The sequence below is a fragment of the Gossypium hirsutum genome, chromosome A01, assembly GCF_007990345.1.
Source record: "Gossypium hirsutum isolate 1008001.06 chromosome A01, Gossypium_hirsutum_v2.1, whole genome shotgun sequence".
NCBI classification, from domain to species: domain Eukaryota; kingdom Viridiplantae; phylum Streptophyta; class Magnoliopsida; order Malvales; family Malvaceae; genus Gossypium; species Gossypium hirsutum.
Genome location: NC_053424.1, coordinates 10,341,337 through 10,356,471, shown reverse-complemented (window position 1 = coordinate 10,356,471; position 15,135 = coordinate 10,341,337). Strand labels below are relative to the sequence as shown.

General features: G+C 34.2%; 1 pseudogene; it reads right to left on the bottom strand.

The window, feature by feature from the left end:
* Nucleotides 1-12,490: 12,490 nt before the first annotated feature.
* On the bottom strand, nucleotides 12,491-14,675 carry LOC107917687 ((+)-delta-cadinene synthase isozyme A-like; annotated as a pseudogene).
* Between the last annotated feature and the right edge of the window lie 460 nt (nucleotides 14,676-15,135).

The window sequence follows — 15,135 nt, the reverse complement described above, 5'->3', positions numbered from 1 at the left end:
AAATGCTAAAAACTTCTACTAAAATGACTCATAACTCACATATATAATTTAATCAATGATAAAAACTAAATACTTTCTCAGATTCACACCAAAGCGATTCATACATTTATGAATTAATGAAAAAGTTGAATACGACACAGACTTGTGAAAAATACATAGGACAACAATCCATGCCTTGAATGATTCAATACCGACTTACCTGTAAATCCTAATGATATATAGGAGAACCATATAATCTTTCTTAATGTGTAACCTTTTCTCTATCGAAGTACCATTGGCTTGCCCAATCCGAATTCAAAATACCAAATTTATAAAATCTTAACAATCAATTAAAAGCAATAGAAAATCTATTTTGAAACTATTTGCTAGATTTACAAAATTTTGATATAAAATTTAATATGTGAAGATTTGTAATGTAGATTAATAAAAAGTAGATATCAATATTTATTTGAATTTATTAATTGATATATTGAAATATGAGTATTGTGATTTTAATCTTCAAAATTACTACATCACTTATAAAAAAATGACTTTTTTTTCCTATAATGATGACAATGGAATGGGTCGGATTTTTGCTTGCCTAACTTCCATCTAAAGCTCTATCACCTTCACTTGATCCCAACCTGATCTTGACTTAAGAAAATATAACCTGCCCCGAATTTGATCCTAATCCTAACCTCAAAAATTGATAGAGAAATCGACTTAAATTTTATTGTTGATTGTTGAAAGCAATTCACTGACATGAATTTGTTTAGTAAATAGATCTTGCATCATACACTTATCAAACAGATTTTCATAATAAACTTTGCTCTGCTTGCCAACATATTTTTAGTATATGTTTATATTTTATGACAAGAATGAAACCATAAACTTTAAGGAAGTGGCAATGTAACGGTCTGTTTAGTGGTGTAGGAAATAGTTATTTCGAGATCACAAATTTGATGAATAAATTCATATTAATTATTATTTAATTTGTATGAGTCTATTATAATTTTATATTGAATTTTGACTTGATGAATTTTAGCTAATTGAATAAATAGATAATTATAAGTAGTTTATTCAGATAGTTAAGTAGTTTCGAAAAGTGAGATATCGGGATCTTGTTTCTGTAAATCGAACTTGTAAATATTTTTATTAAATATTTATTGAGTTATTATTTAGGTATGTGAAGATTCAGTTTGAAAGTTTTACCGTTTAATTAGTTAATTAAATAAAAAGGGTTAATTTATAAAAGATGCAAAACTTAAATCAGTATTGAATTATAATGATTAGATGGCTTAATTATTAAATGAGGGGGACTTATATGATATTTAGACCATAATATGTTTACATGGACGGTTAAGAGGTTATGTTTAATGTTATTGATGTTATTTTATAAAGGGTAAAATTGTAAATTAATAATTAAAGCATAAACAAAATGTAAGAAAATCTATCATCATCATCTTCCTTAGTGCCATTGACCACCGAAATTGGAAATTGAAGAACATCATAGCTTAGTTTAACATTCGGCCAATCACATACCATTGCATGTAAGTGATTTTCTTTATCGTAAATTTTACGTTTTTGAAATTATTGTAGCTTAATTTAGCTAATCAACGACTATTTTATAAATTTGTTAAAGATTTTGGAAATTTTCATTGATAAATGCTAGGTGTTTTTGTGATTAAATGATGAAATTGTAATCTTGGTTGTTGATTAAGACTAATTTATAAAGTGATTTTAGTTAGTTTTAAGTTAAAGGATTAATTTGATAAAATATTAAAATTGACATGAAATTCTTGTGAATTTTGATTAATTATGGGCTGTGTTAGTTTAAAAGAAAATTCGTTTAGCATGAAAGTGGGTGAAATTGTGATAAATTGAAAGTTTTGGGTTTAAGGATTAAATTGTGAGAAATGTAAAAATTTAGGAAAAATTTATAAAAAGATAAAAACTAAATGAGTTGATAATGTTTTTGAAATTGATAAATTGAATTTAATCATTATATAGATCAAGAGTTGAATCGTAAGGAAGATAATCGAGAAAAAGGGAAAATCATGATTAGTTCCTATGAGTCAACTAAAAGCATAATCTAGGTAAGTCCATAGTATAATTATATATATGTGTACTTATTTATAGCTTGTATTAATATGTGTTAGTTTAATTGTACTTAATGTGGAATTTTGATATTAAGTTGTAAATTTTTAAATACAACAATTAAGTACAAGTGAGAAATGAATATTCAATAGTTGGTGAGTAATATGGTTACATGACATTGAAATGAATGTAATAGGTTTACAGCATGTGTACAAATATTATGGAAGTGCCTCTGATTTGGTAATGTGAGGAATTAAATTAAAATGCTTGGTTGAACGTAGTGGACGATTAGGTGCCTCTATTAGTATTTCGATGCTCTCTGGTATGATTTAGAAAAAATTCGAGTATTTGAGTCAAGTTGTTATAGTTCAACGAGCCATGAAAATATATGTTTATGGTTAAATTATTCATTGAATTGGACTTATGTTTATTGAGATTTTTATATATATATATATATATGAAAGAATGAATTGCTTTGGTTTGAGCCATTGTGAATTATGAATTTTAATTGAATGTTTTGGTACTAATGATATGTGATTTTGGAAACGGTTATTAGGGTTTTAACAATTTAAGTTCATTTAGTAATCAATTATAAGGAAGGCTGGTATCTTCATTTCACAACAGAAGTATGCCCTAGATGTTCTAAGGAAATTTAGGCTGGAATTTTGCAAAAGAGTTGACTCACCAATGCCTTTAAACTTGAAGTTGTCAAAGAAAGATGGTGAGAAACTTTGTGATCCTTCAATTTACAGAAGCATAGTTGGAAGCTTACTTTATTTGACAGCAACATTGTTATCGAGGTTTATGAGTTCACCTTCTGATGTTCATTTGGGAGTTGCCAAGAGGGTTCTTAGGTATGTGAAGGGCACAACAAGTGAAAAGTTGAATTATTTAAAGGTAGGTAGTGTGAAGTTGACTGTTGGGTAGGGAGTTTGAATGACATGAGGAGTACATCCGGGTATGTTTCTAATCTTGGATCAGGTGCAATCTATTGGAGTTCCAAGAAGTATCAAGTTGTGGCTCAATCAACTGTAGAAGCAGAATATATTGTTGCTGTTGTTACTGCTATTGTAAACCAAGCAATTTGGTTGAGAAATTTGCTTTATGATCTTAGTTTTGAGTAAGAAAGTGCCACTGTTCATTTGCGTGAGAATGAGTCAGCTATTGCCATTGCTGAAAATCTAATTTAGCATGGCAGAATAAAGCACATCAATGTGAAGTTTCATGCTATTCATGAGGTTGAGAAAAATTTGCTAATCAATATGGAATTTTATTATTCTGAGATGCAGGTTGCTGATTTGATGACAAAGTCTCTTTTAAGGAATAGAATTTCTTTTCTCAAACGTGAGCTTGGTATGTCCAATACCAACCTCAAGGTGGAGTGTTGATATATTTTGAGGTTGATATTGGTAATCAAATATATGTTTTGTGTGTCAGTTGCTTTAGGCTTGCAGTAGTAACTATTAGTTTGTTGCGCGGAAGTGTGTGAAAGAGTAAAATTATTGTACTGAAAAATCACACTAAGTTCAATTCCCAGGAAAGAGAGGTAGATCACGAAGATCACTTAAATACCAAGTCTTTCCTAGCCAGAATATCCCTCTATCGTAATTTAATAGCACAATAAATCACTACAATCACATTCACAAAATATGCAAAATAAATAATAAAGAACACCAGAATTTTAACGAGGTTCAGCAAATTTTGCCTACGTCCTCGGGCACTACCAAATATATTTCACTCCAAAAATTACAAGTGAAATTTACAAATAGAGAGAGAGAATAATGCCTTAAGTAGAGAATGGCAATTATGGGATGAAGAAAGTAAGAAATGGTTAGGCCTATTTATAGTTGAGGTTCAAGGATCAACTTGCAATGTCCCTATACAATTAGGGACCAAAATTGCAATTATCCCATGCCAACTTTTAACCCAACTTGCCAACCAATATTACTTTCTACTTTCGGTGCCCATCCCATTTGACTTTTCAAACAATGGTGGGTTCCAATAATCTCCACCTTGAAGATTTGATTAGGATAATCTTATCTTTACACAATTCTTTCTGCTTTTGACAACAATATTTGATAGTGCCTTCTTCAACTGTTAAACTTGCAGGATATTAATCAAGTTCAAACAATGTTCGAACTTGGTTGCTGTTACCACATTGGTCATCATATCTGCGAGATTATCTGCAGTCTTGATTTTTTGAAGACAAATTTTCCCCTCTTTAATAATTTCCCGCACAAAATGGAATCGTACGTCGATATGTTTTGTACGTGCATGATAGACTTGATTCTTTGCTAAATGAATAGCACTTTGACTATCACAATACACGTTAATATGCTCCTGAACCAACCCCAAGGTTTTAGCCATACCTTGTAACCAAATAGCCTCCTTTACAGCCTCTGTTACAGCCATGTACTCGGCTTCTGTGGTTGACAATGCAACTGTAGACTGTAGTGTAGACTTCCAACTTATTGGTCCTCCAGCAAGTGTAAACACATAACCGGTGGTTGATCTTCGCTTGTCCAAATCACCGGCATAGTCAGAATCAACGTACCCAATAACACCTTTACCAAGTCTATTATCCTGCTTGAACAGTAATCCAACATCCACGTTCTTCTGAATATACCGTAGAATCCATTTCCAGCTTGCCAATGTCCTTTTCCAGGATTATGCATATACCTGCTCACTATACTAACTGCCTGTGAAATGTCGGGTCTTGTACACACCATTGCATACATCAAGCTACCCACTGCATTAGAATACGGAACTTGCAACATGTATTCTCGTTCCGTATTCATCGAAGGAGATAGTTGTGTAGAAAGCTTGAAATGAGAAGCCAACGGGGTACTTACAGGTTTTGTCTGCTCGTTCATGCCAAACTGCTGTAGTACCTTCTTCAAATACTGCTTCTGAGACAAGCTAACTCTATCATGAGCTCTATCTCTTCATATTTCCATGCCGAGAATCTTTTTAGCTTCTCCTAAATCTTTCATCTCAAACTCGAGATTGAGTTGAGTCTTCAATCTTTCAATCTCAACTCTGCTCTTAGATGCTATTAGCATATCATCAACATATAAGAGCAAGTATATGAAAGTTCCATCTTGCAGCTTTTGAAAATACACACAATGATCAAATTTGCTTCTTGTGTACCTTTGCCCTTTCATGAACTGATCAAATCGCTTGTACCATTGCCTCGGAGATTGCTTCAATCCATAAAGCGACTTTGTCAGTTTGCAAACCCAATTTTCTTTTCCAGTAACCTTGAATCCATCTGGCTGAGTCATATAGATTTCCTCTTCCAAATCACCGTGTAAAAACGCGGTCTTCACATCAAGCTGAACTAGTTCAAGATCATATTGCGCAACCAAGGCTAGCAAAATCCGAATAGACGAATGCTTCACAACTGGAGAAAACACTTCATTGTAGTCTATTCCTTCTTTCTGAGCGTAACCCTTTGCTACCAATCTAGCCTTGTATCGAATTTCATTTTTATCAGGAAATCCTTCATTCTTTGCATATACCCATTTGTATCCAATTGCCTTCTTTCCCTTGGGTAGTGTCACCAACTCCCAGGTCTTATTTTTATGAAGAGACTGCATTTCTTCATTCATTGCTTGCTTCCACTTTACACCATCAGGGTTACTTATTGCTTCTGTGTAAGTAGAAGGAACATCATCATCTGCAATTGGAAGTGCATAGGCCACTATATCATCAAATCGAGTAGGCTTGCAAATCTCTCTTCTTGGCCTTCTATATGCAATTGAATCTTGTTGCTGTAGAGGTTCTTGGGTAGAAACCTCTTCATCATTTGTTCCTCCAATATTAGCTGGATCATCGTTAACCTTTTCAAGCTCCACCTGCTGTAAAGTACTACTGGTTTTGTCATCCTTTTGTGAATCCTTGTACTTTAACATGGTTGATTCATCAAAAGTCACATCTCTACTGAAAACAATCTTCCTTGTATCAGGACACCAGAGACGATATCCTTTTACTCCATTAGTTATACCCAAGAATAATGCTTTTTTTGCTCTTGGGTCTAACTTAGATTCTTTTACAAGATAATATGCAGTGGAACCAAATACATGTAAAGAATCATAATCAGTAGCAGATTTACCAGTCCACATCTCCATAGGAGTTTTTCCATTTATTGCAGCTGATGGCAAACGGTTAATTAGATGACATGCATATATAACTGCCTCAGCCTAAAATTCCTTGCCCAATCCAGCATTGGACAACATACATCGAACTTTCTCCAGTATAGTTCGATTCATGCGTTCTGCCACCCCATTTTGCTGTGGTGTATCCCGAATAGTGAAGTGTCGCACAATGCCCTCATCTTGACATACTTGTAGAAATGGATCATTTTTGTATTCAGGGCCATTATCTGATCGAAGTCGTTTGACCTTTCGACCAGTCTGAGTCTCCACCATCTTTTTCCATTTCAGAAATGCATCCAAAACTTCACTTTTTCTTTTCATTAGATACATCCATACTTTTTTTGAATAATCATCAACAAAAGTAACAAAATAGTGCATACCTCCCAAAGAAGCCACTTTGGTAGGTCCCCACACATCACTGTGAACATAGTCCAGAATTCCTTTCGTATTGTGAATTGCTGGACCAAATTTTACCCTCTTCTACTTGCCCAGAACACAATGTTCACAGAATTCCATTTTGCAAGAATTTGCACCTTTCAACAAGCCTTACTTCGCCAATGTCTGCAAAGCTTTTTCACCAGCATGTCCCAATCACATATGCCATAATCTGGTAGCCTCTGAATCTACATCTTTTGTAGAAACTGTTGATGTTGATCCAATAACTGTACTTCCATTTAAAAAATACAAGTTATTTCTTCTTGTGCCTTTCATCACCGTCAATTGCCCAGCTACTACTTTTAGTAATCCATCTCTCAAAGTGATTGTGAGCCCTTTAGATTCTAGGGCCCCTAATGAGATGAGATTTTTCTTCAGGCTAGGTACGTAGCGAACATCTGTCAAGACTTGGATTGAGCCGTCGTGATTCTTCAATTGGACTGTACCTACTCCCATTGTCTTCCAAGCACTATCATTGCCCATAAGAACAATTCCACCTTCTAGCTCTTTAAGACTAGAAAACCAGTCCTTATTAGGACACATATGGTAAGTACATCCTGAATCCAAAATCCACTCATCCGTTTGACATACCATTGCCATGCCAACCAAGCTAAAGTCTGACTCCTCATCATGCTCCGCTACATATGCATTAGAAATAGCCTTGCCCTTTTGTAGCTTAGGACAATTCTTTTTCCAATGCCTTTTTTCACGGCAAAAGGCACATCATCTTTGGCGGGTCTCCCTTTGGACTTTCCTCTTCTACCAGATTTGCTGCTGTGTGAACGACCTCTTACTGTTAAGACTTCTGCAGTTGTATCTCTGTGATCTCTTTTATCTTTCTTTCGAGTCTCAGATCTATACAACGCACTACAGACTGCATCAAATGTGATCATGTCCTTCCCATGAAGCAATGTGGTGGTAAGATGATCATATTCATCAGGAAGGGAATTCAACAACAATAATGCCTTGTCTTCATCTTCAAATTTCTCATCCAAATTTAGCAAGTCTGCTAAAATTTTATTGAATGAGTTTACATGGTCATTCATCGACATACCGGGTACGTATGTGAATCGATAAAGTTTCTTTTTCATATAAAGCCTATTTTCAAGACTTTTCGTTAGAAACTTTTCTTCCAGTGTATCCCATAACTTCTTCGCTGATGTCTCCCTCATGACAGAGTACTTCTGCTCTTTGGCCAAACATAGGCGGATTGTACCACATGCCTGTCTATTGATCTTGGCCCACTCCTTGTCATCCATCTTGTCAGGTTTTCCTTCAAGGGCTATATCTAGCTCTTGCTGACATAAGACATCCAGGATCTCACATTGCCACATACCAAAATTATTGGTACCGTCAAATTTCTTTACTTCAAATTTTGCATTTGTCACAGTAGTCCTTGCTGATGACGATGCTGCTGCCATTTTTCTCCTCAATCCCAACTACTGTATACGTGAACAGTATCGTATACGTGAATAGTACCGTATACGTAAATAGTACCGTATATGTGAATAGTGTCGTATACGTGAATAGTACCGTAAACGGTCGTATTCCCCAAGTACGAATCTGGCTCTGGTACCAATTGTTGTGCGGAAGCATGTGAAAGAGTAAAATTATTGTATTGAAAAATCACACTAAGTTCAATTCCCAGAAAAGAGAGGTAGATCACGAAGATCACTTAAATACCAAGTCTTTCCTAGCCAGAATATCCCTCTATCGTAATTTAATAGCACAATAAATCACTACAATCACATTCACAAAATATGCAAAATAAATAATAAAGAACACCAGAATTTTAACGAGGTTCAGCAAATTTTGCCTACGTCCTCGGGCACTACCAAATATATTTCACTCCAAAAATTACAAGTGAAATTTACAAATAGAGAGAGAGAATAATGCCTTAAGTAGAGAATGACAATTATGGGATGAAGAAAGTAAAAAATGGTTAGACCTATTTATAGTTGAGGTTCAAGGATCAACTTGCAATGTCCCTATACAATTAGGGACCAAAATTGCAATTATCCCATGCCAACTTTTAACCCAACTTGCCAACCAATATTACTTTCTACTTTCGGTGCCCATCCAATTTGACTTTTCAAATAATTGTGGGTTCCAATATAGTTGTTTTAAGTTAAGTTTTTCTGTTGTAAGTTTTCTTTTAATTTATGTTTTATGTTTTTTTTACTCTAGTGTTAAGCAACGGTAAAACTTTTTTTTTTTAATAAAAAGGTTGTGTGTGTGAAAAGCTAAATAGATAGCCTTCTCCATTATTCTGAAAAATTTTGTTTTCCTTCTCTTTTTGTAACAAAAACTGCACCAACAGTTGTAACCCATGCGCTAGAGCATAGCTCAAGTGGTATTATCTTATGGATAGATATTTTATATGCTAATAGGGAATGAATTTCAACACTACTATATGCCAAGTCCTGGTAAAATGAAAGAAACCGAAAATTGATTCAAACAATAGTGTGCGCACGGTTTTTGTCAATTCAATTAAAAAAACCACCATTACTTATCAACCTAAATTATATTTTTTTACTTATTTATAGTTACTTTTTGTTTTTTTTGATATAAAGATAAATATTTTTACATTGAAAATAATGAAATAACTTAAAAATATTATATATGTTTAAAAAATTACTATGTAAGAGTTATTTTTAAAAGAAATTAACGTTATTGATTTTTTTTTTTGTTTTTTTATGAAAACGACTTTGAAATTTTACTAAAACATCTAAAGCCTTGAAATAAAGTCTATTTTGTTAAAATAAAGTACAAAAACTCAAAATCAAAATCAAAATTAGTAATGAAAATTGAGAACTAAACTAAAATAAATAATTATAGATGATTCAAAAAATCTTAAAAACTTGAACAAACCGAATTCAGCCCTATCACTCGAAGTTCTTGAGTTTGTACATTTCTAGACACTACTTGTGACTCTGAGCATAGTCATGTGAACCATTAAGCTCTTAGAACCATCGTGTGATCCATTGACAAAGGGTCTAATGCCCTCTTTAAAGATAGAGACAAAATCTCCATATTAAATTAGAGCACAACTACCTTAAAAATACAATATCACACTTGTTGAGAGTAACCTCAACGAATTTCAATGTATTTGTTTTTATAAGATCAAACTGCATTTCAATTTTTCACATATATGCATCATCAAATTAGTTACTAATGTCTTAATTGTCAACAATAGTTAGAACTTTTAGCAATTTTACTTATTGTAATATGGCTGTTTAGTTTTTGAAATGGATTGAAAGCTTTTTAATCACAGGATATGGACGGTAGAAGTGAGTTAGAACATGAAGAAGTGAAGCAAGAAGTGGGGAGAATGTTGGTCACAAGTATGGATAAACCATCGCTAAAGTTGCACTTAATTGATGTAGTCCAACACTTAGGCGTGGCTTACCATTTTGAGAAGAGATGGAAGATATTTTACAATATATATATAAAGTTGGTTGCATTGATAACGAGAGTGATGATCTCTACAATACAGCAGTTCGATTTCGATTACTAAGAGAGCGTTCAATGCATAGATAGGTTTGTACCTTGTAAGATGATTTTATTGCTACTTCTAACCGAATATTGCCGGAAGCTTCACCCCTCCAGGCCAGCGTGTCATTATGAGGAAACTGAGCAAGTAGGATGTACAAGATCCTGGTAGCTTCATCTGCTGCCAAAGTTCTGGTAATTAGCTGCACATTCCATTTTCTTTGCTGCTAATCTATTAAGTTAGAAACATAATTTGTAGGAGTTTATTTTGGTTCCATGCATCATTCCAGAAATTTATTTTGGTTCTCAGTCCTCCTCGCCAGCACAACCCGTTTGGAGGAGTTTTTTGGCAGCCCATACACTCTTCCAAGTATACGAAGGGTGAGTACCTAATCTTGAATTTAGAAAATCCAAGTTCGGGTAATATTTAGCCTCTAAAAATCTCGTCAATAATGAATTCATACTGCAGAACAAACGCCACCCCTATTTTTTTTTTTTTTGAAAGAAGCGCAATATTAAATTTTGCAAGACACTTGAACCCCATCCCACCATTTTCCTTAAGATTGTACAATTTTGCTCACTCGCACCAATGAATACTTCATTTTTTTCCCATGCTTTTTCCACCAAAACCTACTAACAATACGCTCAAGATCCAAACAAAGAGATAACGGTAATAGAAAACAGGACATTGAATAAGTTGGTATTAATTGCAAAACACTTTCAATAAAAACTTCTTTCCCTCATTGGGAAAGTGGTCTAATACACCAACTATTTATTCGACTATTCATGCGCTCTTTAAGCAATTGAAAAGCTTGCCTTTTTTTTCGACCCACCGTGTTAGGGTGCCCCAAGTATCTCTCCGGATCCGAAGAGTGCCTTACCTCCATAATTTCAGAGATTTGTTCCCTATCTTGATCCTGCACATTAGTGTTATAAAAAATGAGCGATTTGTCAAAGTTGATGCGTTGTCCCAAACAACTTTCGTATTCTCTCAGAAAGTATTTTATAACCCAGCTCCTCTCCCTGTAGCTTCCCTAAAGAGAACACAATCATCAACAAAAAGTAAATGGGAGACCTCCACGGAAAACCTTTGCTCCTGTTAATAATCCATCTTTGTTCGCCAAAGTCACTAGAGAGGATAGATCTTCACTGCAAACCAGGAAAAGGTAAGGGCTAATGGGTCTCCTTGTTGAAGGCCTCTAGTTGGTTTTATAATCCCGCCCACTTCACCATTAAGAACAATGGAATATGACGCTGAACTGATGCAGTGCATGATAAGATCCACCCACATCATTGAGAAGTCCATTTTTTTGCATCATCTATCTCAAAAAACCCCATTCCACTCTGTCATACACCTTACTCATTTCGAGTTTTAGGGGAAAAAAATCTTTTTCTTCCCATTCTCTTCTGCTTGAAAGTGTTCAAAATTTCATAAGCTAATAGAACATTATCTGTGATCAAACGCCCTGGAACGAAAACAATCTGTGCTTCATCTATGCATTCGTTCAACACTTTCTGAAATCGATTTACCACTGTCTTCGAAATGATTTTATAAAACACTAAACATAAGCTTATGGGTTGAAAATATTTCAAATTATGGAGATTTGCCACTTGTGGAAGGAGGACAACATGAGTATGATTTATATCTTCCAGCGAGGCCCCTGTATCCAGGACTCAAATAATTATGAGCTCATATTGACACCAACAAACTTTCGAGTTTAAATTTGTTTTGTCAACTCTAGTATTGCTTCATGGTTTGGTATTATTTTGCGTAAGGATTTGGTTCCTTAAAAAGGATTCATTTTCTGTAAGCAGATTTACTAAATCTTTGTAACCTTACTAGATGTTTTGGTAATCAACGGTATTATGTAAACAAAAATAATTAGATGTTTAAACCATTTAAGATTTTATTGCTCATATTATCTTCAATTCCGCATTCGTCTTATTACGTCCAATTTTAAAATTAGATACTTTTTAGTTTTTATTTAATTTGATCACTTCTTTTTTATTTTCAAGAAAAGATTGTATATACACATTCCTTGGGCATTTCATGTTTGCTACTTTCCATCTTGATATTAGGCTTAGAGTTGGGTGAAAACCAAAATAAGATTTAATTACAATAATGGAAAAGTAGAAAGATAGTTAAGATAAAAAGACGGAAAACTCTTTCTTTTCATTTCATTTTGTTACTGTTTTTTTTTTGTTTTTTTTAAATATAATAAATTTTATCTTAATAAAAGGACTAATCGATTTTAACAACCTTTCACATAAAATAAATGAAGAAAACAAATAAGTCAATAATGAAGTGATCCCACATTAGGTGTATAGTTTCAAAGTGGGTCAGGTTCAATCAGTAATGAAGTGATCCCACCTTTCGCAGCTTTGCCAACATGTGTGTAGCCATCCCCTTCTCTATAAAGCACATCCATAACTCTTGCAAGATTGAGACTTCGATTTAAAACTGGTATTGGCATTTCTGTTGGTTTTAAGAATTCTTTATTAATTTCCTTCCACGAGCTCCTCTATATTTTTGTTGAAATCATCGTATGCCTCTTGTGCTGTCACACCATATTGTTCCATATAGCACTCAATGGCTGAGCAATCATCTTCTCTCCTGTGTTTGAACTTGTGCTCAGCAATGTCATCCATGAACCTTCAAATTATAGTGGAGGCTTTAATGATCTTAGGGTCACCGGCTGCCCAAGTAAATGTCTCTGGAGTTATAACATCTCCCATGCACACGAAAGCTGTTATAGCAAGCATGGCTTAGCCAGAGGTCAGTAATGCATTGTCCCTAAACTCCTCGAATGTTGGTTTGTAGTTTTGATGAGTCCATTTGACTTCCAAAAGATAAGCTTGAGCAAGTTGTATCATCTGTATGGCCATAAAAACCCAACAATTGTTACTACTTATTAATCTTTTCGTGCTTATCAAATTAAACAAAATTAGGCATTAAGTTTTTGATGATCCAAGTTAAGTGCCAATCTATGTACCGCCTTTTTCTGCATATTCGACACGATATTGTCTCCTTTGCTCGGTCATCAATTGATCCATTTCTTCATAAACATCTAATAGCGCCTTATAACTAATTTTCATGAACTCTGGGAGTTGATCCATAAATTTATTATCCCATCTAAAACACAATTTCATAGCTAATTTTAGTATTAATTCGATAACGTATGCACACTTCAGAAAATGAAAGTTAATCTACAATAGTTGAACAAGTCTAACCTTTCAATGGCATCTGTATAGGGAATGAGTTCATCATATGTGTCATCTACGATGAATGCCATGGCTATTACTTTTGTCATCATCTTTCTACCAAGAGAATATTGAGGCTCAAAGTACACTCCCATTATCCAAAAATAACCTTCAACTACTCTATCTCTTGCAAATGGTAGTTTTCTTGTAAAGTCTAAATCCTTCCACCACCTACCAGAAAACAACAGAATTCATACTCGTTAGGACAATCTAATACTCATTTCATTTAGTAGAAAAGAGTGCTGAATTTTTAATTCAAGTGATTAATCCGGACAACCTTTGCTAGAGAAAAAAGATCCAAACAATTACCTGCAAATCTCACTTAGCTCTTTCCTGTGCAAAAGCTGTAACAAGTTGAAATCTATCTTTGCAAACTCCAACAATGCCTTATTGTGGGATTCAATATCCTGGTATATGGAAATGTATCGCCTAGCCTCGACCCTTGCCAAGCCTCTTCGGATCGACTGCTTTAAGACATGAGTAATCTGTTCTGACAGAGGATAGTCTAAAGTTGCATCTGCAAGAGTTAGGTGAGTGGTGGTGAAAGAAATAGCCTCATCCAATATATCTTCCCCATGCACACGCATATAGGAAGCTTCGTAAAGTTCCAACAGTCCTTGCACATCATTCGTCAGAGATGACTTGAAATTCCTTTCCTCATCTTTGAATTTGTAGAATGCCTCTACTCAAACAGTATCCAGAGTTATCATCAAACACATTATTGGAATATGAAATAAATATTAAGAAATTCTAAAGTTGAAGATTTAATTACCACATGAAACATCAAAACCGTGCTCTCTAAGTAATCGGAATCGAAGAGAAGTAGTATGGAGATCATTGTCAGCTTCATTGTTGTCATGGTATATAGCTTCTAATGCATCTTCAATCTCTTTTTCGAAGTGGTAATTCACACCCAATCTTTGGACTGCATCGATTAGGGGCAACTTTCGGATTGAAGTATCCATGGGCGCCACAACCATCCTCCTCACTTCTTCTTTTAATTCTTCATAATGTAGTTGAGTTGTAATATCAATATCCTGCTCCAAGATGAAAATATCTTCGTATTAAACACAATTCATATTCATATATACACAAATTACGTATGTATGTATGTATGTATGTATGTATGTAGACCTTATCAGGACAATTGAGGAAGACATCTCCCCAAATGCCAGGATGAAAATCGGCCTTGGGACGATTTTCCATGTTGCAGGAAATGGGTGAAGCAAGGATTTGAGGAACTTGTGAAGCCATTTCTCTAGCTTGTTGGAACTTAATATTGTTCAATTGCTAATTAATTTTCTCTTCTTAAATGAAATTAGCACAGATTTATGTGAGGCTAAGTCAGCAATTGTTGCACCAATTTATACATACCAGATTACTCATTCAAGTCAAAGAAAGGCAACTCCAAACTTAGGAAAGGAAATTATAATAATTAACAAAAAGAGCATCTGACGTTAGGAATGCAAATGAAAAAGAAAAGCCCCCTTTCTTACTTTTGTTGGTTTCTATTTCGACCTTGGTATTAGTTTTGGGTGAACTTTAAGATCAATTCGGTTGTTAAAATTATAATATTATTTCAAAGTTAGGTTGATGTTAAATTCAAGGTTTTTAGGTTTAATTATTTCGGATTTTAATGTCAAATTATTTTGGTTTTTTTTTTTTGAGAAAAATACTCCGATTGGGCTTTCATTAATTGAAAAACAAGATATAT